The sequence below is a fragment of the Haliotis cracherodii genome, unplaced genomic scaffold (assembly GCF_022045235.1).
Source record: "Haliotis cracherodii isolate W230 unplaced genomic scaffold, xgHalCrac1.p SCAF_23, whole genome shotgun sequence".
Lineage (NCBI taxonomy): Eukaryota > Metazoa > Mollusca > Gastropoda > Lepetellida > Haliotidae > Haliotis > Haliotis cracherodii.
The window spans coordinates 8,088,943-8,113,552 of NW_027266279.1; the positions used below are offsets into that span (position 1 = coordinate 8,088,943).

Below are 24,610 nucleotides of genomic sequence, written 5' to 3' on the forward strand. Positions count from 1 at the left end.
TGATTTCAATTACTCGCATATCTGTGCCTGACCCACATCTAAACACCTGTCAATACACTCCATCTGTCATGCTGTCGACATGAAATCGACATGAAATCGACATGTGTCCACAATGCCACAGCGCAGGTCGATTGCACGTGCACGGAGGGGATGGATTGGCATTGTTTGTCATTTAAATCAGAACCTTATAGTACATACGTTACACAGATTTTTTTTTTCTCACAAGAAGAAACTAATTTTATTAACAACCAGGATCATGGGTGCCCTCGTCGTGTAAGGCGCGACAAATTAATGTACAGAATTGCGTCCCTTAGTTGCGTGTGCTAGCATGAGTGACTGAGTGAGTTGGGTTTAACGCCGATTTTAACAGTATTCCAGTTATATCACGGCGTGCCAGCTTAATGTGGGAGGAAAGCACGAAGTATGCAGACGTTTACCACTTTGAGAGAGGGAGTAGAGGTAGGAAAGAGGGGGCAGAGGTAGGAGAGAGGTGAAGAGGTAGGAGAGAGGGGGTAGAGGTAGGAGAGAGGGGCAGATGTAGGAGAGAGGGGTAGAGGTAGGAGAGAGGGGTAGATGTAGGAGAGAGGGGGCAGAGGTAGGAGAGAGGGGCAGATGTAGGAGAGAGGGGGCAGAGGTAGGAGAGAGGGGCAGATGTAGGGGAGAGGGGCAGATGTAGGAGAGAGGGGGCAGAGGTAGGAGAGAGGGGTAGAGGTAGGAGAGAGTGGGGGTAGAGGTAGGAGAGAGTGGGGGCAGAGGTAGGAGAGAGGGGCAGATGTAGGGGAGAGGGGCAGATGTAGGAGAGAGGGGCAGAGGTAGGAGAGAGGGGTAGAGGTAGGAGAGAGTGGGGGTAGAGGTAGGAGAGAGTGGGGGTAGAGGTAGCAGAGAGAGGTAGAGGTAGGAGAGAGTGGGGGTAGAGGTAGGAGAGGGTAGAGGTAGGAGAGAGGGGTAGAGGTAGGAGAGAGGGGTAGAGGTAGGAGAGAGAGGGGGCAGAGGTAGGAGAGAGGGGGGGGCAGAGGTAGGAGAGAGGGGCAGATGTAGGGGAGAGGGGCAGATTTAGGAGAGAGGGGGCAGACGTAGGAGAGAGGGGGCAGAGGTAAGAGAGAGAGGGGGCAGAGGTAGGAGAGAGGGGCAGATGTAGGGGAGAGGGGGCAGAGGTAGGAGAGAGGGGTAGAGGTAGGAGAGAGTGGGGGTAGAGGTAGGAGAGAGTGGGGGTAGAGGTAGGAGAGAGAGGTAGAGGTAGGAGAGAGTGGGGGTAGAGGTAGGAGAGGGTAGAGGTAGGAGAGAGGGGTAGAGGTAGGAGAGAGGGGTAGAGGTAGGAGAGAGTGGGGGTAGAGGTAGGAGAGAGGGGGGGCAGAGGTAGGAGAGAGGGGCAGATGTAGGGGAGAGGGGCAGATTTAGGAGAGAGGGGGCAGACGTAGGAGAGAGGGGGCAGAGGTAAGAGAGAGAGGGGGCAGAGGTAGGAGAGAGGGGCAGATGTAGGGGAGAGGGGCAGATGTAGGAGAGAGGGGGCAGAGGTAGGAGAGAGGGGTAGAGGTAGGAGAGAGTGGGGGTAGAGGTAGGAGAGAGTGGGGGTAGAGGTAGGAGAGAGAGGTAGAGGTAGGAGAGAGTGGGGGTAGAGGTAGGAGAGGGTAGAGGTAGGAGAGAGGGGTAGAGGTAGGAGAGAGGGGTAGAGGTAGGAGAGAGTGGGGGTAGAGGTAGGAGAGGGTAGAGGTAGGAGAGAGGGGTGGTAGAGGTAGGAGAGGGTAGAGGTAGGAGAGAGGGGTGGTAGAGGTAGGAGAGGGTAGAGGTAGGAGAGTGGGGGTAGAGGTAGGAGAGGGTAGAGGTAGGAGAGTGGGGGTAGAGGTAAGAGAGAGAGGGGGAAGAGGTAGGAGAGAGGGGCAGACGTAGGAGAGAGGGGGCAGAGGTAAGAGAGAGAGGGGGCAGAGGTAGGAGAGAGGGGCAGATGTAGGGGAGAGGGGCAGATGTAGGAGAGAGGGGGCAGAGGTAGGAGAGAGGGGTAGAGGTAGGAGAGAGTGGGGGTAGAGGTAGGAGAGAGTGGGGGTAGAGGTAGGAGAGAGAGGTAGAGGTAGGAGAGAGTGGGGGTAGAGGTAGGAGAGGGTAGAGGTAGGAGAGAGGGGTAGAGGTAGGAGAGAGGGGTAGAGGTAGGAGAGAGTGGGGGTAGAGGTAGGAGAGGGTAGAGGTAGGAGAGAGGGGTGGTAGAGGTAGGAGAGGGTAGAGGTAGGAGAGAGGGGTGGTAGAGGTAGGAGAGGGTAGAGGTAGGAGAGTGGGGGTAGAGGTAGGAGAGGGTAGAGGTAGGAGAGTGGGGGTAGAGGTAAGAGAGAGAGGGGGAAGAGGTAGGAGAGAGGGGCAGACGTAGGAGAGAGGGGGCAGAGGTAAGAGAGAGAGGGGGCAGAGGTAGGAGAGAGGGGCAGATGTAGGGGAGAGGGGCAGATGTAGGAGAGAGGGGGCAGAGGTAGGAGAGAGGGGTAGAGGTAGGAGAGAGTGGGGGTAGAGGTAGGAGAGAGTGGGGGTAGAGGTAGGAGAGAGAGGTAGAGGTAGGAGAGAGTGGGGGTAGAGGTAGGAGAGGGTAGAGGTAGGAGAGAGGGGTAGAGGTAGGAGAGAGGGGTAGAGGTAGGAGAGAGTGGGGGTAGAGGTAGGAGAGAGGGGGGGCAGAGGTAGGAGAGAGGGGCAGATGTAGGGGAGAGGGGCAGATTTAGGAGAGAGGGGGCAGACGTAGGAGAGAGGGGGCAGAGGTAAGAGAGAGAGGGGGCAGAGGTAGGAGAGAGGGGCAGATGTAGGGGAGAGGGGCAGATGTAGGAGAGAGGGGGCAGAGGTAGGAGAGAGGGGTAGAGGTAGGAGAGAGTGGGGGTAGAGGTAGGAGAGAGTGGGGGTAGAGGTAGGAGAGAGAGGTAGAGGTAGGAGAGAGTGGGGGTAGAGGTAGGAGAGGGTAGAGGTAGGAGAGAGGGGTAGAGGTAGGAGAGAGGGGTAGAGGTAGGAGAGAGTGGGGGTAGAGGTAGGAGAGGGTAGAGGTAGGAGAGAGGGGTGGTAGAGGTAGGAGAGGGTAGAGGTAGGAGAGAGGGGTGGTAGAGGTAGGAGAGGGTAGAGGTAGGAGAGTGGGGGTAGAGGTAGGAGAGGGTAGAGGTAGGAGAGTGGGGGTAGAGGTAAGAGAGAGAGGGGGAAGAGGTAGGAGAGAGGGGCAGACGTAGGAGAGAGGGGGCAGAGGTAAGAGAGAGAGGGGGCAGAGGTAGGAGAGAGGGGCAGATGTAGGGGAGAGGGGCAGATGTAGGAGAGAGGGGGCAGAGGTAGGAGAGAGGGGTAGAGGTAGGAGAGAGTGGGGGTAGAGGTAGGAGAGAGTGGGGGTAGAGGTAGGAGAGAGAGGTAGAGGTAGGAGAGAGTGGGGGTAGAGGTAGGAGAGGGTAGAGGTAGGAGAGAGGGGTAGAGGTAGGAGAGAGGGGTAGAGGTAGGAGAGAGTGGGGGTAGAGGTAGGAGAGGGTAGAGGTAGGAGAGAGGGGTGGTAGAGGTAGGAGAGGGTAGAGGTAGGAGAGAGGGGTGGTAGAGGTAGGAGAGGGTAGAGGTAGGAGAGTGGGGGTAGAGGTAGGAGAGGGTAGAGGTAGGAGAGTGGGGGTAGAGGTAAGAGAGAGAGGGGGAAGAGGTAGGAGAGAGGGGCAGACGTAGGAGAGAGGGGGCAGAGGTAAGAGAGAGAGGGGGCAGAGGTAGGAGAGAGGGGCAGATGTAGGGGAGAGGGGCAGATGTAGGAGAGAGGGGGCAGAGGTAGGAGAGAGGGGTAGAGGTAGGAGAGAGTGGGGGTAGAGGTAGGAGAGAGTGGGGGTAGAGGTAGGAGAGAGAGGTAGAGGTAGGAGAGAGTGGGGGTAGAGGTAGGAGAGGGTAGAGGTAGGAGAGAGGGGTAGAGGTAGGAGAGAGGGGTAGAGCTAGGAGAGAGTGGGGGTAGAGGTATGAGAGGGTAGAGGTAGGAGAGAGTGGGGGTAGAGGTAGGAGAGATGGGGTAGAGGTAGGAGAGAGTGGGGGTAGAGGTAGGAGAGGGTAGAGGTAGGAGAGAGGGGTGGTAGAGGTAGGAGAGGGTAGAGGTAGGAGAGTGGGGGTAGAGGTAGGAGAGGGTAGAGGTAGGAGAGTGGGGGTAGAGGTAGGAGAGAGGGGGGTGGAGGTAGGAGAGAGGGGGTAGAGGTAGGAGAGAGGGGGTAGAGGTAGGAGAGAGTGGGGGTAGAGGTAGGAGAGGGTAGAGGTAGGAGAGAGGGGTGGAGGTAGGAGAGATGGGCAGAGGTAGGAGAGAGGGGTAGAGGTAGGAGAGTGGGGGGTAGAGGTAGGAGAGAGGGGGTAGAGGTAGTAGAGAGGGGGTAGAGATTGGAGAGAGAGGGTAGAGGTTGGAGCTATTTAGAATAAATGTTCAGGCTCATAGTTTTATTTTGAAAATGTCTGGTTTCGCAGCTGTAACTGAAAAAAATATCTGGTCTCTATACAAAATCCCAGGCCCTCAACGGACACCAATTACCGGTCAGAGTTCCTAGGTCTGCCGAGCCACGCCTCATCATTGACCCACACACTCAAAGTACATCTCTCTTGGGACATGTTGATGAGATTCTCAAAAGTCTGTAATTAGTCATTAGAGACAGACAGTCTATTTTAGTTGTCATCATATATGATATAGCAACCATCACCGGTGGCTCTGGTCATTTTAATGTTATCTATCTACGAGAAGATGACACGGTCATTCTATGACAATCGCAGTCCTGATCTAGATCCTGGCACAGTCAGGCTGGTAAGGCTCATCATCAGCTCAGGGCCATCGCTCCCTCTACACGCAGCCCGTCCAGCGAATGGGACTTCTCCCAGGAAGCGCTATCTAGTCAAACCCACCCAGAACTTTTCGGAGAATGTGAAGACTCACCCCCACACTGCAGCCTTCTGCAATACCCAGATTGTCAGAAGGACTATATTCCTGGTAGCAAACCCGGGTAATCTCCCAATGTCAGTCAACAGATTGGGAGGTACCAAACCTAAGGCACCGAGAACAATTGGGAGTCGGACAACTTGTTACAGTAAACTACGGTTATAACGAACTCAAAGGGACCAGTAGTTTTAGTTCGTTATAACCGTAGTTCGTCATAAGCATATACAGCATATGTACAGCAAATGGTCAGTACAAAAAAGTTCGTTATATCCGTCAGTTCGTTATAAGCGTGTTCTTTACTAGTTTACTGTACATGGGATGCAAGTTTGAAGTTTTTCCTGAATCTTGTCAATAACATTAGTGTCAAATGGGACAGAAAATTCAATTAAATGAATGATTTCATTGGCTTTACCAAAATTGACAAGATCAGGTTTGTTGGCTGCGATACGTCTGAGGCTGTATACGGGCCTATTCCAAAGAATTTTGTATTTATCTTTTACCCTGACGCCCTCTATATATTCTGGGTCGTACCATGGATGGTACCACAAGCATGGCAAAGACGGTAATAAAATGATCAAGCCACTCCATCATGTTGCTTAAGATACTGTTTTTGTGCCAAAGATGTTGGACAGTCTCATTAAATTCATTGGATAATCTACATTCATATTTACATTTTGATGCAAAATCACACATTGACGGTTTCGAGGGGGAAGTGACTGGTCCTGAGTAGCAAAAGGAAAGCCTTCTGTTTCACATTTCGACTACATCCAAGTGAAGGACTCCGCATGGTTGCAGATCCTCTCAACACACTGCACATAATAAACTCGATGCAGTGGTCGTTCAGATAGCCCCTTCTGGGCCGATTTGATATGACACCTCGCTTGGTTGACACTCATTTCTGTAACGTTCAGCATTACAGAACCATCAACAATGACATTGAGATTATGTCGCACATCCTTGGCTCTTTTAAGAAAACTGACAATTATTTTTATTTTTATTGAGACATATTAGAATAGATACAGCGTATTTTCAATTGAAGTGAAGAAATATCTGAAGATGATCTCCAGAAAGTATTCGTGTAACAAAGTAGGATACTTAAGAAAAAGATGTTCAGAACAATATCAATTTAGTACTTTTCTGTCATTTTCATGTCCTCAAATATTGGCAATATCAACTCTCGCCGCCTTGGCAATATGTCTATCATAGAAACATGAAACGGGAGACTGAGCAATAGAGCAATACACCATCGTCCTGTCGCTCTAGCTGTAAGACTTCAAATAACCATTAATGTAAACTCGATTAACATCATCAATAATGACATTACGCCAGGATATGAAATTCAACATCCTGTTATTTTCAGAAACAGATTTACACTACTGCTAAAAACAAAGTTCCCCTCGATCACGAAAATGCGTGTAGTTTGAGAGTTGTTGCATGTACCCCACCCCCACCCCATCCCAAAAAGGGTGCGACATGTGCCTATGTTGTAGTTTACTGCACCTGTTATATACAGTAAACTACGGTTATAACGAACTCAACGGAACCACTAATTTTAGTTCGTTATAACCGTAGTTCGTTATAAACATATATACAGCAAAACTACAGCAAATAGTCGGGACAAAAAAAGTAAGTTCGTTATATCCGTCAGTTCGCTATAAGCATGTTCGTTATAAACGTAGTTTACTGTACCAGTATATGGGCGGTGGGTAGCCAAGCGGTTAAAGTGTTCGCTCGTCACGCCAAAGACCCGGGTTCAGTTCCCTACATGGGTACAATGTGTGAAGCCCATTTCTGGTGTTCCCCGCCGTGATATTGCTGGAATACAGTTAAGAGCGGGGTAAAACAATACTAAACGTTATCGTTAAGGTCTACAGTTGTATTTAGGTTCGTTCGCGACCGCTGCGAAAACGTTTATTCTATGTACCTTTATTGATGACTTGAATTAATAATGGTATTGTTCAAAACAAGGTTCGAAGGCGACAGGGTCGCACACCGTCAGTGTTCAAATCAAATGTCGCCTCAGTCGCGACTAGGTCGCGAATATTCGCGATCGAGGGTACCTTTGTTTTGAACAAGAGTGTACAATATACCTTTAATTACTGTCGGACAGCGGCTGTGACTCAGTTGTACCGAACTGCAGTCGAGACACAAGATGCCGGTAATACGATCCGCCATCTTTACTTTGGCATCAGGCGTGATTGATGGGGATCCGGGCACACACCAGGATGCTGGGGGTAATCAAGACTTATCGTCCTCCCTCGGCTGAACATAGGATTCAGCAATTAGTGGGGCTACTTGACGCGCACCTGCTTATGTTTAGTGCCGGACTCGTACCAAAGATGTCGCGGATTCAATAAACTGAGACGTTGTATTTTCCATATTTCTTATGATAAATTAGAAGTAACGCTGCTGTGCTAATTTTAGCTTGCCCTTCTTCTACCACCGCTCAATACATCTTAAAGTAGAGGGGGGAACAGGTGGCCCAGTCGTCTAAGGCGCCGCGATTCGCTGTGCAGAGTTGCGTCCCTTGGGCACGCCAGAAACCTATGATTGTGGGTTCGAATCCCGGTTCGCCCCTATAAAGTTCCTAGGTTTGTCAGCACCATACCCGTGCTCGTGGGTTTCACCGAAGTGGTAAACGTCTAAAACTTGCATCACTTCGGGCTTTCCTCCCACATTAAGCTGACACGCCGCGGTATGACTGTAATACTGTTAAAAGCGGCGTTAAACCCAACTCACTCACTCACTCTCAAAGTAGAACGTATTATATACCCAGGGACTAGCATCTATACTAATTATTGGTGGTTCAATTTTATCAGTTTTACTGCGTCGCGTCAGTTCGAAAATGATAAAAAGCATATCGAAATATCACAACATGCAACTTTACTTTTCAAATAAAAACAACATGCTCGTGATATTGCCATTCAAGAAGTAATGCATGGCGGAACACGTGGAGGTCAGTGAGTGAGTATAGTTTTACGCCGCTTTTAGCAATATTCAAGCAGTATCACGGCGCGGGACACCAGAAATGGGCCACGTCGAGGTGAAGGTCCATTGTTTAATTAGAAGAACACTTATTTCTGATAAGCGTTGTGTCATATAGAATACTCAAATTGATATCGTTTGTTTGTTTGTTGTTTATCGCCGCACTTAGCAATATTCCAGCTATATGACGGCGGTCCGTAAATAATCGAGCCTGGACCAGAAAATCCAGTGTTTGATATCATGAGCATCGGTCCACGCAGTTGGTATACGATGACATGCATTAACCAGGTCAGCGAGCCTGGCCACCCGATCCCGTTAGTCGCCTTTTACGACAAGCATAGTCGCCTTTTATGGCAAGCATGGGTTGCTGAATACCTGTTCTACCCCAGATCTTCACGGGTCCAAACTTTTTAAATAGGGGACACGGGTGGCCCAGTCGTCTAAGGCGCCGCCATTCGCTGTGCAGAGTTGCGTCCCTTGGGCACGCCAGAAACCTATGATTGTGGGTTCGAATCCCGGTTCGCCCCGATTATGTTTCTAGGTTTGTTAGCACCATACCAGTGCTCGTGGGTTTCACCGAAGTGGTAAACGTCTGAGACCTGCATCACTTCGGGCTTTCCTCCCACATTAAGCTGACACGCCGTGATATCACTGGAATACTGTTAAAAGCCCACTAACTGACTCACTGATACTGAAATGATTCAATGTTTCGGGAAGCATGGATAGTTTATAACGTGACGCTGTTGATTTCTTATCTTTATTTCTTTAAGTTTGCTAGCTTAATCTTTCGTCTTAATTCTGCCCTGAATATATTTCTTTTATCCTGCAGAAGAAAACACGATCTTATTTGTAGATGTCTCAATACAAACCGGCATCCGATGTAAGTAATTATGTGAAACACCAAAACACTTTATATGCGTCCAGAAAAGTACGATAACTGTGTCTATTTGTGCCTACAGTCTACATTCTCCCTGTAAATACCGCACACTTCACGGAAGGAGCAGGCCCTTGCAATAAACATGCAATCAGCACGTCCTCCGACATGCCTCCTGTTGTTGTAGACAAGCCACATGCTGTTATGTACATGAAATTGATTACACCTGTGACAAGCCATGTGAGCTCCATGGCCAGATGGAATCAGCTGAGCCGATCCACATGTGAAAGATAACTTGATATGCAACGTCGCAACTAATACCCTTGGCATTATACATGCACGTTTAATAACCCTTCATAACATGACATACCACGTGAGTCCGCTTATTTCAGTCGAATAGCTTTATCTCAAGCATACAATATTCAAATATCTGAAAAATATTTACCTTTTCCGTTTCATGATATGCAGTGCAGCGACTTTTATCCAATAAGGCGTGCATTTTAACCATGGTTAGCAAATTCTAGCTTAATGGATGAGTTAATGTGCAAATTTTATGCAACAATTTACGTTATAATGTAAACATATTCATTGTGAATTGTCATTTATATCCGTCAGCACAGAAAAAGGCCTAGGAATGTTATGTACATCGTATACATCAGTCATACAATGTTATACATTCATGGTATGGCATTTCCAGATTTACTGCAATCGTAATGAAGTTCCGAGTACCTTCTTTACCCTGATCTTATGAAGCAAAGTGAAACACGTCTACACCTCATCCTCGGTCATCCAGGGTATTATATTATTCTCCATCCTGTTATGATAAATACCCTCGACCTATTCGCCACCATAGCTTCGTAACAGTGACCATATACATCTCTCGCAAAACATTTCCCTCGTTTATCTGAATAATTTGATTGGACGGCTGTTTGAAGCGTCGTGCCTTAAGCTCAAGCTATTAAGGATATTTATCATACACAACGCACCAAAAAAAATATGCAAAACAATTTTCGCATGGAAAGGCAATAACAACAACAATAAGAAGGAGAATAAATAATACATTCAAATTTAAAATTAATTCCTGAAACTCGAATTCAAAATAATTCACTCCTTTCAATACAACGACATTTTTAAACATTAACATCAACCAGGTCAACCTTTTCTTGGACACCGCAAATTCAATTACCTTTATATCTTCAATCTCTTTCAAACGCTTCAAACACAAATAAACACTGTAAGCGAAATGCATAGTACATGTGAAATATCTGGGCTGTGTGTATTTATCAATGGCAAGGATATGAAAGACATTTGGGAAAACCTACTTCCACCGAGGAATCTCAACGTGATTGTAATCCATTAACAAAACGATATTAACACCAAACCATCACGATAATGAAAGCGTGTGTCACCTGCTCTCAATGCCAGATCAATAGCGGAAATATGAATCTCTTTACATATCATGTCTGAAGCTAACAGCGAGTAGCAAGCTCAAATCAGAAATGTATATGAGAAACCGATGACTGACTTGTATGTACCGAATTAATGTGTTATTTCCAAACAAATCAATTCGAAATGTATATGAGAAACCGATGACTGGTATGTACCGAATTAAAGGAGTTATTTCCGAACAATTCAATTCGAAATGTCGGATAAATATAAAGAAGGTATCAGTAACAAAAACGATTTTCAAACAAGTTATAATCAACAATAACCAGTTAAGCTATGTTTTGTAGCAGAGACTAACACATACCCGTTGTGAAAGATGCAGCGAACCACTCTGCTTGTCGACACAGTAATAGGCAGTATCACTCCTTCCACGTGTTACATCTGTGCGTGCGGACGATATGCCTATAATACCTACAGTTACGAGCACCGAGACCCGACTACAGCAAGGAGCACGTATGTGTCCGTTTCTGTTAATGATGGCTGATTAATTATTCAACAGGAGTAATTCCATCTCCATCTGGTTTAAATGCCGTTGCTTTGTAGACGATTATAAGGCAGCATTTCAAAACTAACACTTGAGCGGTAATAAACTATTAATTGTAATCATCTATTGTAAGACATGTTAGTGTGTAGTTAGTTGGGTATAATTGATAATAGAATATTAAATAACGTGATAAACGGTCTGTCAAATTTACAAGATTATGATGTTGTTTACTATGTTATGAAACAGAGTGCGAGGCTCGTCCCACGCTGCTTTGGCCAATATTTCAGCGCCTCATCACAATGTGGAAAGAGAGTCAGAGTGAGTGAGTGAGTGAGTATGGTTTTACATTACATAATGTGACTTAACCCCGAAATCTCAACAGACAAAAAAACATTCAAGGCGCTAATGATATCACATGAAATGCGTATAACATGTACTGTACACTTGACGAACACATTGTTTCAGATTTATTCATTAGCTGTGCTGTATTAATGTCTCTGGACATTAAGTTAATGTACACTGTAAGGCTTAACAATTAAAGGACATCAAACAAGCTTTAGTGAGTGAGTTTGGTTTTACGTCGCTTTTAGCAATATTCCAGCAATATCACGGCGGGGGACACCAGAAATGGGCTTCACATTTTGTACCCATGTGGGGAATCGAACCCGGGTTTTTGGCGTGACGAGACTCACAATCAGAGGGAATGGTGATTCAAACCCACGATCAGAGGATTCTGGTACCTCTAAGGGCCACAACTCTGCAGACAAAACTGTGGCGACTTAAACGACAGGATCCCCCGTGACCTCATAAAGAATATACGCAATTAACAAAAGCGATCTCAAACGATATAATCCAGCCTGCTAAATATTACATTTAATTACTTTTAACAACATTAAATATGCATTACTGGAGGCCGAGAGCACTGGTTCCTTCAGGACGAAGATTCCTATTACTTGGAAGCGAGATTGCACAAGAAATCAATCAGTTGCGTGAACTTGACGTGTCCTACTCCGGTCGTGATAAGGGGTTGATTCCACTTCCTGGTTCTGGCGCAATTATTTCTCGTCTTCTACACATTAATTACCACTAAAACATGAGTGCGAATATGGTATAAACAGAACTTAAATAGGACCATAACAGAAGTGAATCTGTTCTCAACACATTGAATCGGCTTCCTCGCACCTTTCCATAGTCCTTAGTGTTAATACGAGGGGCTTTCAATAAGTTTTTTAAATTCAATATATGGTATCTGTGTGTGTGTGCCATCTCGCAGTTTAAAATGGCTACGCAACTCAGATACAGGATACTGACTCGTTCCTTGTTTTATCCTTCTAATGCCGAACGCAGGCAGGGTAACAACACGTATCATCTTTGAACGCATTCTAATATAATGCGGCTGAGGATCGAACCACCAACCTTCCGCTGTCCTGGCAGATGCTCTATCCAGTAGACCACGGAGGCGGTCGTTTTACAATTAAACAAATGAAGCTTAAAACATGATCGTTGTTTGAACTCTCAATCTTTCCTTCATGAATATATTTAAATACATCAATTTATTAAGTTCTTTTTCAACCGAACTTCAGTTACTACCTGGTAATTGAAACATGAAGAACGGAGCTCGCACGCCAACATGGGAAATTTGCAAGTTGTGGAATTTCAGCAGTGTGTTTTGGTGGATATAATCACTCTTTAGAAAACAGTTAAATTTTATAACCTTCTACTCTCATTATGTCATTCATATTTTAGCATCACTTAGTAAATATTGTACGAACAGTGACAGAGTTAGTGTAATTTGTCAGAGTGAGTGAGTGAGTTGGGTTTAACGCCGCTTTTAACAGTATCCCAGTTATATCGCGGTGTGTCAGCTTAATGTGGGAGGAAAGCCCGAAGTGATGCAGGTGTCAGACGTTTACCACTTCGGCGAAACCCACGAGCACGGGTATGGTGCTGACAAACCTAGAAACATAATCGGGGCGAACCGGGATTCGAACCCGCAAACATAGGTTTCTGGCGTACCCAAGGGACGCAACTCTGCACAGCGAATGGCGTCGCCTCAGACGACTGGGCCACCCGTGCCCCCTGTTATTTGTCAGAAGTAAAAGTAACACAGGTAGAGGAATTTAAACTTAATACTGTGCGGATTAACAAGGGATCACCGTCTCCACTGACTGTAACGTTCGATATAAGTCCGTCGCTGCACACCAGGAAAGTGGGAATCTGAAGACGAGTGCTATTAATGAAATGAAGTATCAAGATCGGATTCCACGTTCCCAGTGGCCACACACGACCCCCGTGCTGTGTCCTAATCGCGTTAGTTGTTACAGAAGAGGGCGGTAAGGCGGATAAGCAAGTGATTCAGCCGTGTGGACTCACCTTTTAGTTGTTAATATCCGCACTAAGGTGAGCTAAGTGCACCGAGGCAGTACGGTAACGCCTACATCCCGAACTGATGCAGGGATGAGGATGGTTTTGTAAGAAAAGCACGAATTTTGTCAGATCTGATAAGAACTTTGAATGGTGAATTGTTTGACATGAACTACAGAGGCTTAATCAATGGATGTTATTTTCACTCTGATTGAAATGAATGAATGTTTTCAGTGTTATGTTGATGAATTTCTTGAACCTAATTGAACAGGAAGTAGGAAGTGTTTCGGTTTGACGTTCAGCTGGAACATGTAGAATGGTGATATACATTGTGGTTAGCGTGGTGGTGGTAATATTAACGCCCAATATGCTTTCATTATCGACTTGTCTTTGCATGTGTTTGTGACAGGTGCCACCGGTGGTGCGGGATACGCTGATATTTTCGCGAACACCTGGAATCATCACTATTTGCTCGTGATTCATAAACACGTGTTCATGATGTAGTCAGAATCGTACAATGGAGAATTCTTATCACTATGGAAAGGGTTTTAATTTGTCGCCTTTATTTTAATTATATTCGAGGAACAATTGGATGTTATTCTTATCATTTGCACTGTGGGCAGGCCGAGGTACAAGTCGTATGTCCCCTTCAACCTATGTTTACTTAAGAAATAAACGACGTGTGAGAGTTGTTTATCGTACAATAAAACACTGCAGGGAGAATAAACCAAGACGGGCGGGCCTCTTTAAGGTGTTAATAAAATGTACAAGTTTTAAAAACATTTACCCGTATTTAAATAATGATGACTCCCTGAATCAAATCCGACCTCGGCAATGTCGGACAAGTCTGTTTTATGAACTGGGTGATTAAATTTGGTCTTTCCCGCATATTCTCACAATTTGAGATGTGAACCTTTACTCCCTAATTTCGATTTTCATATCTCACCCACTGTGGGGTACATTTTGGGTACGAACGTTGCCATTGAGATTTTCTACGTTGCCCAGTCACATCTGTGGTGAAAAACTCACTTGACACCTCCCTCTCAAAAACGTCGTCCAATTTACGGCGTCATCAAGTTGCGAGTGCATGTTCGAATCTCCAGAAATGACGTCATGAAAGAACAAAGCACGCTTCACTCACCTGATGAAGGAGTAAGCATATACTCCGAAACGTTGTGTTCCTCATAATAAAGTAGTTGACATCCATATATTTGCTTCCTTAAACCACGCTTCGTTCTTCATTGTTCTTGCCGATTTATCTCGTAGCTAGCTATCTTATATTTTGTCAAGAGCCGACTAAATAGACATGATTGATAAACTCGGTGATTTGGTTGATAGCGTGCCATTGTACCCCGACAGAGTAGACGGTTTTCATATAAATCACTGGTTATCAATAAATAAATCGATTATTTAGTGGTCTTTGTTTTACAGCTGGAATATTGCCGTTAACAAGAATACCCTGCAGGTAATTTGGAATAACATCAAAGCTTGTTATTTTACAGTTTAAGTACAACAACCTGTAATTTGATGGATCATGAATCAGTCAAACCTGTGGTTAATAGTGTGAGCACCAAGGTATTGTTATGTGTAAGTAATTTTAGTGGTGGTAGAAACTGTTTAAAATATATTTGCAGTAATTGTCTGCGGCAGCAAATGATTGAACTACTTGTAAAGATATAAGGTACTGTTGTCGCCAGATATGAATTTAGAGTTATCTGCCCCTGGTTGTATACATGAGTGAGTGAGTATGGTTTTACGCAGCTTTTAGCAATATTCCAGTGGGTGGCGGGGGACACTAGAAATGGGCTTCACACATTGTACCAAGGTCGGGAATCGAACCCAGGCCTTCGTCGTGACGAGCAAACGCTCCAACCACAAGGCTACCCGACCTCCTTCATTACGAAGTCCACACTGTGTAAAACTATTGCCTTGTTTGTTGTAAACCTAAGACTGAGAGTTTATAAATATTATTTATTGATCATTCATTCATCCTGTGTGGCTATGTATTGATTTCACAATTAAGTTCTGATAGCACCGTGAGATAACCCGCGCGTTTCAATATGGAAATCACGTCGTAACAGTACAGATAGTTATGTAAGGTTTCGTCTCTAACCGTTGGTGCGTACTCTAACGTCGGCTAAACGTCAAAAAGTAAACCTTCAAGAATATAAATCGATCTGTTAATATCAATAATACAAACCTCACATATTTCTATTCATCATTCATGTCATTCAACTATTGAATGATGCAAGACCTAACGGTTCTCTCGCACTGATAGTACTTAATTACAGGTAGCATCGCGTTCCGTTACATGTTATTACATTAGACGTTAAAGAGCTCCCGAGTAGGTCAGGCGTGGGATGTGAAATCAGGTTTCTATCGCTATGACAGCCAGATAAAGGCCATCCTGTCGACGTCATCCACATCTGATCACGTCTAATGTCTAAACCTGGAAGATTGAATCGGTTCGACATATTCGCAAATGCCAGGGGACAATATGTGGCATTTGATAATTGCCAGAAGGCAAGGGGTTAAGAAACGAAATGTTTAAGCAAATACGAATCTAAGATTTCAGATGGTATTTTAAAAACACATTTCCGAAATCGCTGTTTATCCTTATACCTGTCTCCGATGTTTAATAGCGTTGGATCACGTTAACACTGGATCGCAGCTTTCTAGCGGGTCAAATTAATGGGTTTATTTTCGCTGTGCAGAGTTTCGTCCCTTTGCCGCACCAGGAACTTATGATCTTTAGTTCGAATAACGGTTCTAGGATGGAATAATGTTCAAAGCGGCGTTAAAACCCAGCTCATTCATTGGTATTCATATTTACACCTTGGGTGATGTGAGGTGAGGTGAAATGGGGTTTAACGTCGTGTCCAAGATTATTGCACTTATATAGCGACGTGCATGTACGTGTGCGTGTTTGTGTGGCTGCTTGTACTAGTCCGGACTGATGCTGATTTATAGTGCTAGCTCACTGAGATACCATGAGGCAGTTTAACATGAATACCCCACTCAGACACAGTATACTGACTCCGAGCCGACCAGTCCTTGTTTTAGCCCCTTAATGCCGAGTGCCAGACAGGGTAACAACAAGTACCATCTTTTAACGTCTTTTGGTATGACGTGGCAGGGGATCGAACCCCGGACCTTCCGCTCTCCGGGCGGACGCTCTACCACTAGACCACGGAGGCGGTCTACACCCTGGGTGCTTGTGTACATTATGATCATTTCCCAAAATAAACTTTAATTACCTGTGTTATCTTTTGTAAAAATCACACAATTTTCTGACAAAGGTGATATACATGTATCTGAATTGCTGTTGTCTAAGCCCAAACTCACTCAGTTACTCACTCACTCACGCTCGTACCTTCTATCAATAAACAACACTGAACAATTCATCTGAATTGGATCACACGGCGATGGAATTCGTAATTGTTTCCACTGACGGATTCTCTAACAGATATAATCTGGATGTCATGGCAACTGACACGACGTCTGTATTTTATGTTTGCATATATCAGCTTATCCGATGCAAATGACTGTGGCAACTCCGAATATAAATTCACAGAAGATCAAACTTGTCCATGTTACTGTGCATGTGCTATACAATTACTGTGCACGTGTAGTCACAATTTGCTCAAACGACGAAAAGCGTTTCAATAAATAATTTTGGAAGCGAATAAAAAAACAATAATGTTGATTTTCTTCTGAATCTGAATACTTTCCAGCGTGGCCTAACGTCATAATTATTCATGACGTCATCCATTGCGTAACACTGTACTATGACTAAGCAATGTAGATTAAACAATCCAGAAATCACAGATATTTTAATGTCTTATTTTATAGTTTGAGGCCAATACAATGTGGCGAGTGCCTTTCCCCACAAGATTACATTCAACCGCCAACGCAAGAGCAACTGACCTTAACCTTGACATTGACGTCACCTGTCACCACATTGTCCCTAACAGCTGTTATAAGGCCACCTATTGCATTGATTCATGCACACGTGTGTGTTGATTAATCACTACTGAGTATCACGATCCAAGAATCATTCAATGCATGACACAGCTCACGTGATGCGGGGAAGAATAGGTTCCCAGTACTTCACGCTCCTCGTGTCAGGGTGTTTGTTGTCTGATGTGAACCAACCACCCCCATCACCCCTCATCCTTCGCCCTCATCCCATCTTCCCGAGGCAAGTGAGTTAACTGACTATAAAAGTCCAGTTTCCACCCTTGCCGAACTAGGCTGGTATTATGGAGTTAGACTTTTGCTGGACCAACGAGTCTATGCATTGTCCAATCAAAATCGCGTAACAAATCGACATCCGCTTCGTAAAATGTCGTGCAGATTTCGACCCATTGCATGATTTGCAAAGCATGTGCACCAACAACTCGCTTGTCCTATTGTCTCATGTTAACCTGTACCATATGTTCAGATGAACAATTGACTTGCCTTTGCATGTGTTTGTGACGGGTGCCTCCGGTGGGGGAAAATACACTTACCTTCCTCGAACAAGTGGTAACATCACAATTTGATGGTGATTCATAAACACCTACTGTATTATAAAGTCAAAATCGTACAATGGACTGTTTTCATCTACGATTTCGTATGGTTATGGATAATGATAAATATAAATGCAATCTACAAATTGACAAACCGATTCACAATCGTATATAACACGAACACTTGAGTTATAATCCGCACAAAACCTTTAAGACATCCTTTCAATTAGAAAACCTGGTGCCATCACTACTTTATAGTGGACCGGTGAAGATTCCGGGGTAGAATAGGTCTTCAGCAACCCATGCTTGTCGTAAAGGTGACTATGCTTGTCGTAAAAGGCGACTAACGGGATCGGGTGGTCAGGATCGCTGACTTGGTTGATGCATGGCATCAATCCCAATGGCGTGGATCGATGCTTACGACATTAATCACTGGATTGTCTGGTCCAGACTCGATTATTTACAGACCGCCGTCATATAGCTGGAATATTGCTGAGTGCGGCGTAATACAACAAACCATCCGACCAACTTGATAGTGATTTATAAACAGATGTGCACGAAAAAGTCGGAATCGTACAATCGACTCTGCTTTTGGCAGATATTACTTTTGTATGTGGATATAGATTTGTCGCTTTTATCTTATTCCAACATCTTTGTAGCCATTGCTGGACCTTGATTATCCTCAGCCATGCGCAGCTGATCAATTACGTGTTGATCAATGGTTGATCCATGAAATATGTCTAATATACTTGATAAAAGAAAATAGAATTTAAGCCTCACATTAAATAACAACGGTCATGGCTTTAGAGAGAAAATTATCAAACGCCCATCTATGTATCAGTGAGTGATATTCTTTGGTGGTCTTTGAGGCTATTTAAGCACGCTCAATTGCGAGTCGTTTTGGTCATCACCATGAGCTGTCAATCACACCGCGTTGTTCATTTCACACACGTGCAACACGGGAAATGAGCACGACACGCGCTGAGAAGAGTTCCTTGAGCACTTTGCTGAATAAGCATTGTTTTTCTTTCGTAGAAATAAACTTGCACCATTTTAGTTACATTTAGCCCGTGGTTGCAGACTTTTCCTTTCGCTACCGATGGTCCTATAAAAGGATTAGGGTATGAATAAAATATAGTGAGTTTTAAGATGCCAAAGACCGTTATGTTACATGTAATGTGAAACGCGACAGAGCATGTGTTTTGTTTGTGGTCGGGCCGACATTGACATATGCTACTCAAATTTTGATAAGGATTATAACATATGTTGATGAGGATAATCAGACACGTGTCATTCTCTATAAAAATACACTTGACATATGACAATGTTTTTTTGTGAGAGAACGATACAAATTATCCAAAGTTTAGTGGTAAAGTTCAGTATTTGGCTATTGATTTGTTTGTTTGTTTTTTCAACGCCGCACTCACCAATATTCCAGCTTTATAACGACGGTCTGTAAATAATCGAATCCTACAAGCAGTCACACACACAAACAACCATACACACGCACCAACACAATCACTGACACTGCATCATCGACACTGCATCCCAACACTGCATCACTGACACTGCATCCCAACACTGCATCACTAACACTGCATCACTAACAATGCATCACCAACACTGCATCACCAACACTGCATCACTAGCACTGCAACACTAGCACTGCAACACCGACATTGCATCATCGACACTGCATCCCAACACTGCATCATCGACACTGCATCACCAACACTGTATCCCCGACATTGCATAACCGACACTGCATCACAACACTGCATCGTCAACACTGCATCATCGACACTGGATCACTAGCACTGCAACACCGACATTGCATCACCGACACTGCATCATCGACACTGGATCATCGACACTGCATCACCAACACTGCATCCCAGACATTGCATCACCGACATTACATCACCGACACAACATCATCGACACTGCATCACCAACACTGCATCCCAACACTGCATCGCCAACACTGCATCGCCAACACTGCATCACTAACACTGCATCACTAACACTGCATCCCAACACTGCATCGCCAACACTGCATCGCCAACACTGCATCGCCAAAACTGCATCACTAACACTGCATCGCCAACACTGCATCACGACACTGCATCGCCAACACTGCATGGCTAACACTGCATCACAACACTGCATCATCGACACTGCATCATCGACACTGCATCACCGACATTGCATCACCGACACTGCATCCCAACACTGCATCGCCAACACTGCATCGCCAAAACTGCATCACTAACACTGTATCACTAACACTGCATCCCAACACTGCATCGCCAACACTGCATCGCCAACACTGCATCACTAACACTGCATCACGACACTGCATCACCGACACTGCATCCCAACACTGCATCGCCAACACTGCATCACAACACTGCATCACTAACACTGCATCACAAAACTGCATCATCGACACTGCATCACAACACTGCATCATCGACACTGCATCCCAACACTGCATCATCGACACTGCATCACAACACTGCATCATTGACACTGCATCATCGACACTGCATCACAACACTGCATCATTGACACTGCATCATCGACACTGCATCACCGACACTGCATCCCAACACTGCATCGCCAAAACTGCATCACTAACACTGCATCACCAACACTGCATCCCCGACATTGTATCACCGACACTGCATCATCGACACATTAAATTAACAAAAAACGAGAAATACAACTATTTTGTCGACGTTTCGAAAATCAAGCTGTCACTACCGACTCAAAAAATACTTTAAAAAACATGTAAAATAACTGCAAAGTTCAATGACCAAACTGTGTTTCCAAAATATTTTAAATACATTTATACTCAAACTAAATAAGTCATCTCTTCAATCCGGAGATTATAACGTCCACACTTTGGAAGCGGTTCCTTCAGCTAACAGCAATTGATTAAAACTCTCTAACTCCCCAGTCATGTTCATGCCAATTGCTTTTGTAAAATCTTGCAATTGCAAGAAAACTCTTGTTGGAAATAAAAGTGTTACTGCGTTGTAATAACGGAATGATTCAAGTTTAACAAATCCGTTTTGACTGCATATTTACATGCATACTGAACAAAAACTTAATGATCATGAATATTTTGGGGGATATTTTTTGTCGTGAAGACTGAGCACACAAGTTCACAAAAAATATCCCTAAAAGTAGCTATCCACAAAAAACCGGATTCAAAATCTGCTAAACACAGAGAAAGGTAAGACGATGTTTCAACTCCAGAAACATCGTTTGTGATCAGGAAGTAAACGGTTTTCATTCGTTGCAAATATAAAACCATAGCATTTCCCCAGGTTTGTGCACGGAATTCTACCACGTCTCGCCTCAGTTTATATCGGAGTGGAATCTATGCATAATATTTGCTTACATCCATGTATCCATGTCAATTATCTGATTTTCATGATCATATCACAGAGAAATCGACAAAAACCTGTGATCGACACGTAATTTCAATGTGTCGCACATAGCAGTACACATTGACATAGCATTTGTCATCAGCCGTGATTTGGATAGCTGCTGTACGGTCAATATCACCCTTGAGCCGAGAGACTGTTCGGATATGCATGTACATGTACATGTACACTAATCGAAGATCTGCAGGATCAGTGTCATCATCTGAAAAAAAACTTTCAACGTCGTCGATAAATTATTAAGCCGAATTTTGTGAATGGGTTGTTTAATGCGATGCCCGTGGATTTTTCTTTGTAAAATTTAAAAGATCGTAGTGTGTGAGTGTGAGTATTCCAGTTATATCACGGCGTTTCCGCTTTATGTGAGAAAAGATTGAAGTGATGTAGGTCTCAGACGTTTATCACTTTGGTGAAACCCACGAGGATGTGTATGTAATGTGTATCACTTGTTAGTCCAAGTGTGATAATATTAATAAGTATTCTGTAATATGCATTGTGAAGCGATACGAAATTAAGAAGAACGTGTTGTGACAAGGTAAATTATGGATATTTATTATACACAGTGTATGTTTTGTTTGTTTATTTGTTTGTTGTTGTTTAACGCCGCACTCAGCAATATTCCAGCTACATGGAGGTGGTCTGTAAATAATCGAGTCTTGACCAGATAATCCAGTGATTGATATCATGAACATCGATCCACGCAATGCATCAACCAAGTCAACGAGCCTGACCACCCGATCCCGTTAGTCGACACAGTGTATGTATAATGAAAGCTATCATCCATAATATTCCTTGTCATAGTTACATCCAGGTGTCTTGCTGACACGTGGTGCTTTTTTAACCTGTTACGTGGGAATGACGACGGAGCCCATGTTTGAATGTACATGTGACACGACCTCACTCGATACCAGCTGTGTGTGTGTAACTCGACATGCAGTCAATAGACTCTCGTCCCGGGCGAGTCATGAAATGGATAAGTGTGGTCACCAGTCGATGTCACTATTGCTATGTACAACAAAATGTACATTTCTTACTCAACAAAGGGCATAACGCACGCATGGTATAATTGATTGACACTGAAATGGATTAGATTGTGTAGCACACGCAGTGGACATGGTCCTCTAACAACACCATGCTGTCTTGCCACAAACGAGTTTATCCAGCCCCTAACGTTTGGACAACCGAATAAACTGATTTTTATTGTGAATGACGATTCTTACTAAGCAACTCCAGCTAAAAGTATTATAAAATGTTTAAAAAAGACAAAAATATTCATAATTATAAATATGTATATATTATTTTAATATACACGTTTACGGGGTTTACAGTTTATGTAGTTTTATGGTGTATATTAAATAATGTCGTGTCTCGTAAACGTAGTATGAATGTTATTGCATGACGCAATCATCGATACATACTATTAGATTAATCGCATCTGGACCAAGCAATTCGGTGATTATAAGATTATGAGCAACCATCGCAAGCAAGCACATGCAACCGCAGCACAGTGGGTTAGTTTCATCGTTATTTGGGTGAATCTGGTTGTGATTTCACGGGTCCACCGTTAGAGTAGAATTATCAAAGAAAATACTCTTATACATGTTCATTACGACTTTCAAAAACTCACTCAGTCCATTATGACATTAAAACAACCCGTTTCTACCCTTTGAATCCACCCAAGGAATATACATTTTACATTCTGTAGAAAGGTTGTGTGAAATCTCTGTAAACATCAACAGTTAATGCTAGCATATTAGATTAATGGCAAGTTTCCAGTTGTCATAAACAATTGAGCACAAATCCTGTAACATTTAATGTACCGTAGATCTACCGATTAATCCAAGACCACACACACAAACACACCCCTCCCCCACCCCGTTACACCATCATGAAAACTTTATCAAATACGAGACAACAAAAACCGACCATGTCCATAAGACCTTGACCCTTACAAAGCAGCTAGCGTGCTGTTATTGATCACAAAGAACGCCAGGGTTGGGCAATTAGCACGGCAGATATCCGCTTCCTTGACTCACGGATCACACAAAGGTGTAAATCACGAGGTGGAACTAAATGATATTGAGTTGTACGTTACTGCGAGTTCATTACGTGTGCTTGACTTCGGAACACAGTTCCTTTAAAAGGGTCGACACCTGCGGGCGTGTTTCAGCCCGTTAATTGTCTTTAAGTGGTCACGTGGTGTTTTGTACTCGGACGTTGAGGAGGTTGTGGTCAACCTCAACCTCAGAAATCCACCTTGACCATGTCGCTGTGCACGACCATGACCATGACCACAGATAACGTTCTGTTACAAAATGAGTGAGTGAGTGAGTTGGGTTTACCGTCGCTTTTAACATTATTCCAGTTATATCAAGGCGTGTCAGCTTAATGTGGGAGGAAAGCCCGAAGTGATGCAGATCTAAGACGTTTACCATTTCAGTGAAACCAACGAGCACGGGTATGGTGCTGACAAACCTAGAAACATAATCGGGGCGAACCGGGATTCGAAACCACAATCATAGGTTTCTGGCGTGCCCAAGGGACGCAACTCTGCACAGCGAATCGCGGCGCCATAGACGACTGGGTCACCCGTGCCCCCTGTTACAAAATTAAATGTCAAGCAACAACGGTGCCAGACCCATTGATCTGATGTCAGATATCACCATGGCAACGTTGCCGGATGTGGGGCAACCTCAGACATCACCACGGCAACGCTATCGGGTGTGTAGGAACCTCATATATTACCATGGCAACGCTGTCGGGTTTGTCTAAAATCGTGTGTGTGTGTGCAACAACCATTCGCTACCACCATAGCAACGGTGTCGGGTGTGTCTTAAATCCTCTGACATCACCATATAGCAATCGGGATTTTGACGAAATCACAGTTCCACGGTACGACGCTTGACTAAAACAGACTGTAATACGGTTTTACTCAAAAGACTCATAACAGGGAACACCATCGCATCCAAATGTCAAGTACTGGAAAATAACATAATAAATGAAACCCCTTAAATCCACGTGCCCGCCCACTCTCCTCCCAATAAACACTGAGCTGAGAAGGTCATCAATGGCGTCTGCTTCACAAACAACTCTTTGGTATCGGTCGCATGACAGTCATGCGCAGAGGAAGGTTATGTGTCGTGGCTAATGTCATGACCGTCACGCACAGAGGCAGATACGCCATGACCGTTTGCGTGACCGTGACGTACAGACGTCACTTTTTAATGATCATTCGCTCTCATGATGTCACGCTCAGACGTCATTATGTTATAATGACAGTAGCGAGTGATCTCGCCTTAGTGAACACCTCCAAGCTGAGTGTCGTTCATTACGAATCTCATTAAAATCAGATCTTAGTTCGCGCTACCGCTAAACAAAGATCTGAGGACATCCCATTCGGGGTCACGTCAGAACGACCTTTAATCCGACCAATCAGAGCATCGCTTACCAGATTATGAAAGTCGGAATGTGATGCAACCTCGAAAACTTTAACTCCGAACGATAGTTACGGGTTTAACGACTGAATCCATACAATCTAGACCATCTATTAGCTATTCCAGAATGTTCTTTTGTTCAGGTTTCAAATTTGTAATCGAGAATTTGTCAAAA

At 44.3% G+C, this 24,610-nt stretch overlaps 1 protein-coding gene across 2 annotated transcripts in view; it reads right to left on the minus strand.

Annotated features, from left to right (window-relative positions):
- The window catches only part of LOC139471539 (uncharacterized), a 70,201-nt gene that overhangs the window by 27,997 nt on the left and 17,594 nt on the right, over positions 1-24,610 (minus strand). The window contains exon 1 of one of the 2 annotated variants that reach the window (XM_071253917.1): positions 10,495-10,522. The exons of the other annotated variant lie outside the window; for it this stretch is intronic. The gene's annotated coding sequence lies outside the window, so the exon portion shown is untranslated. Of the gene's footprint in view, positions 1-10,494; positions 10,523-24,610 lie in introns of those variants that run through there. 2 annotated transcript variants of the gene reach the window in all.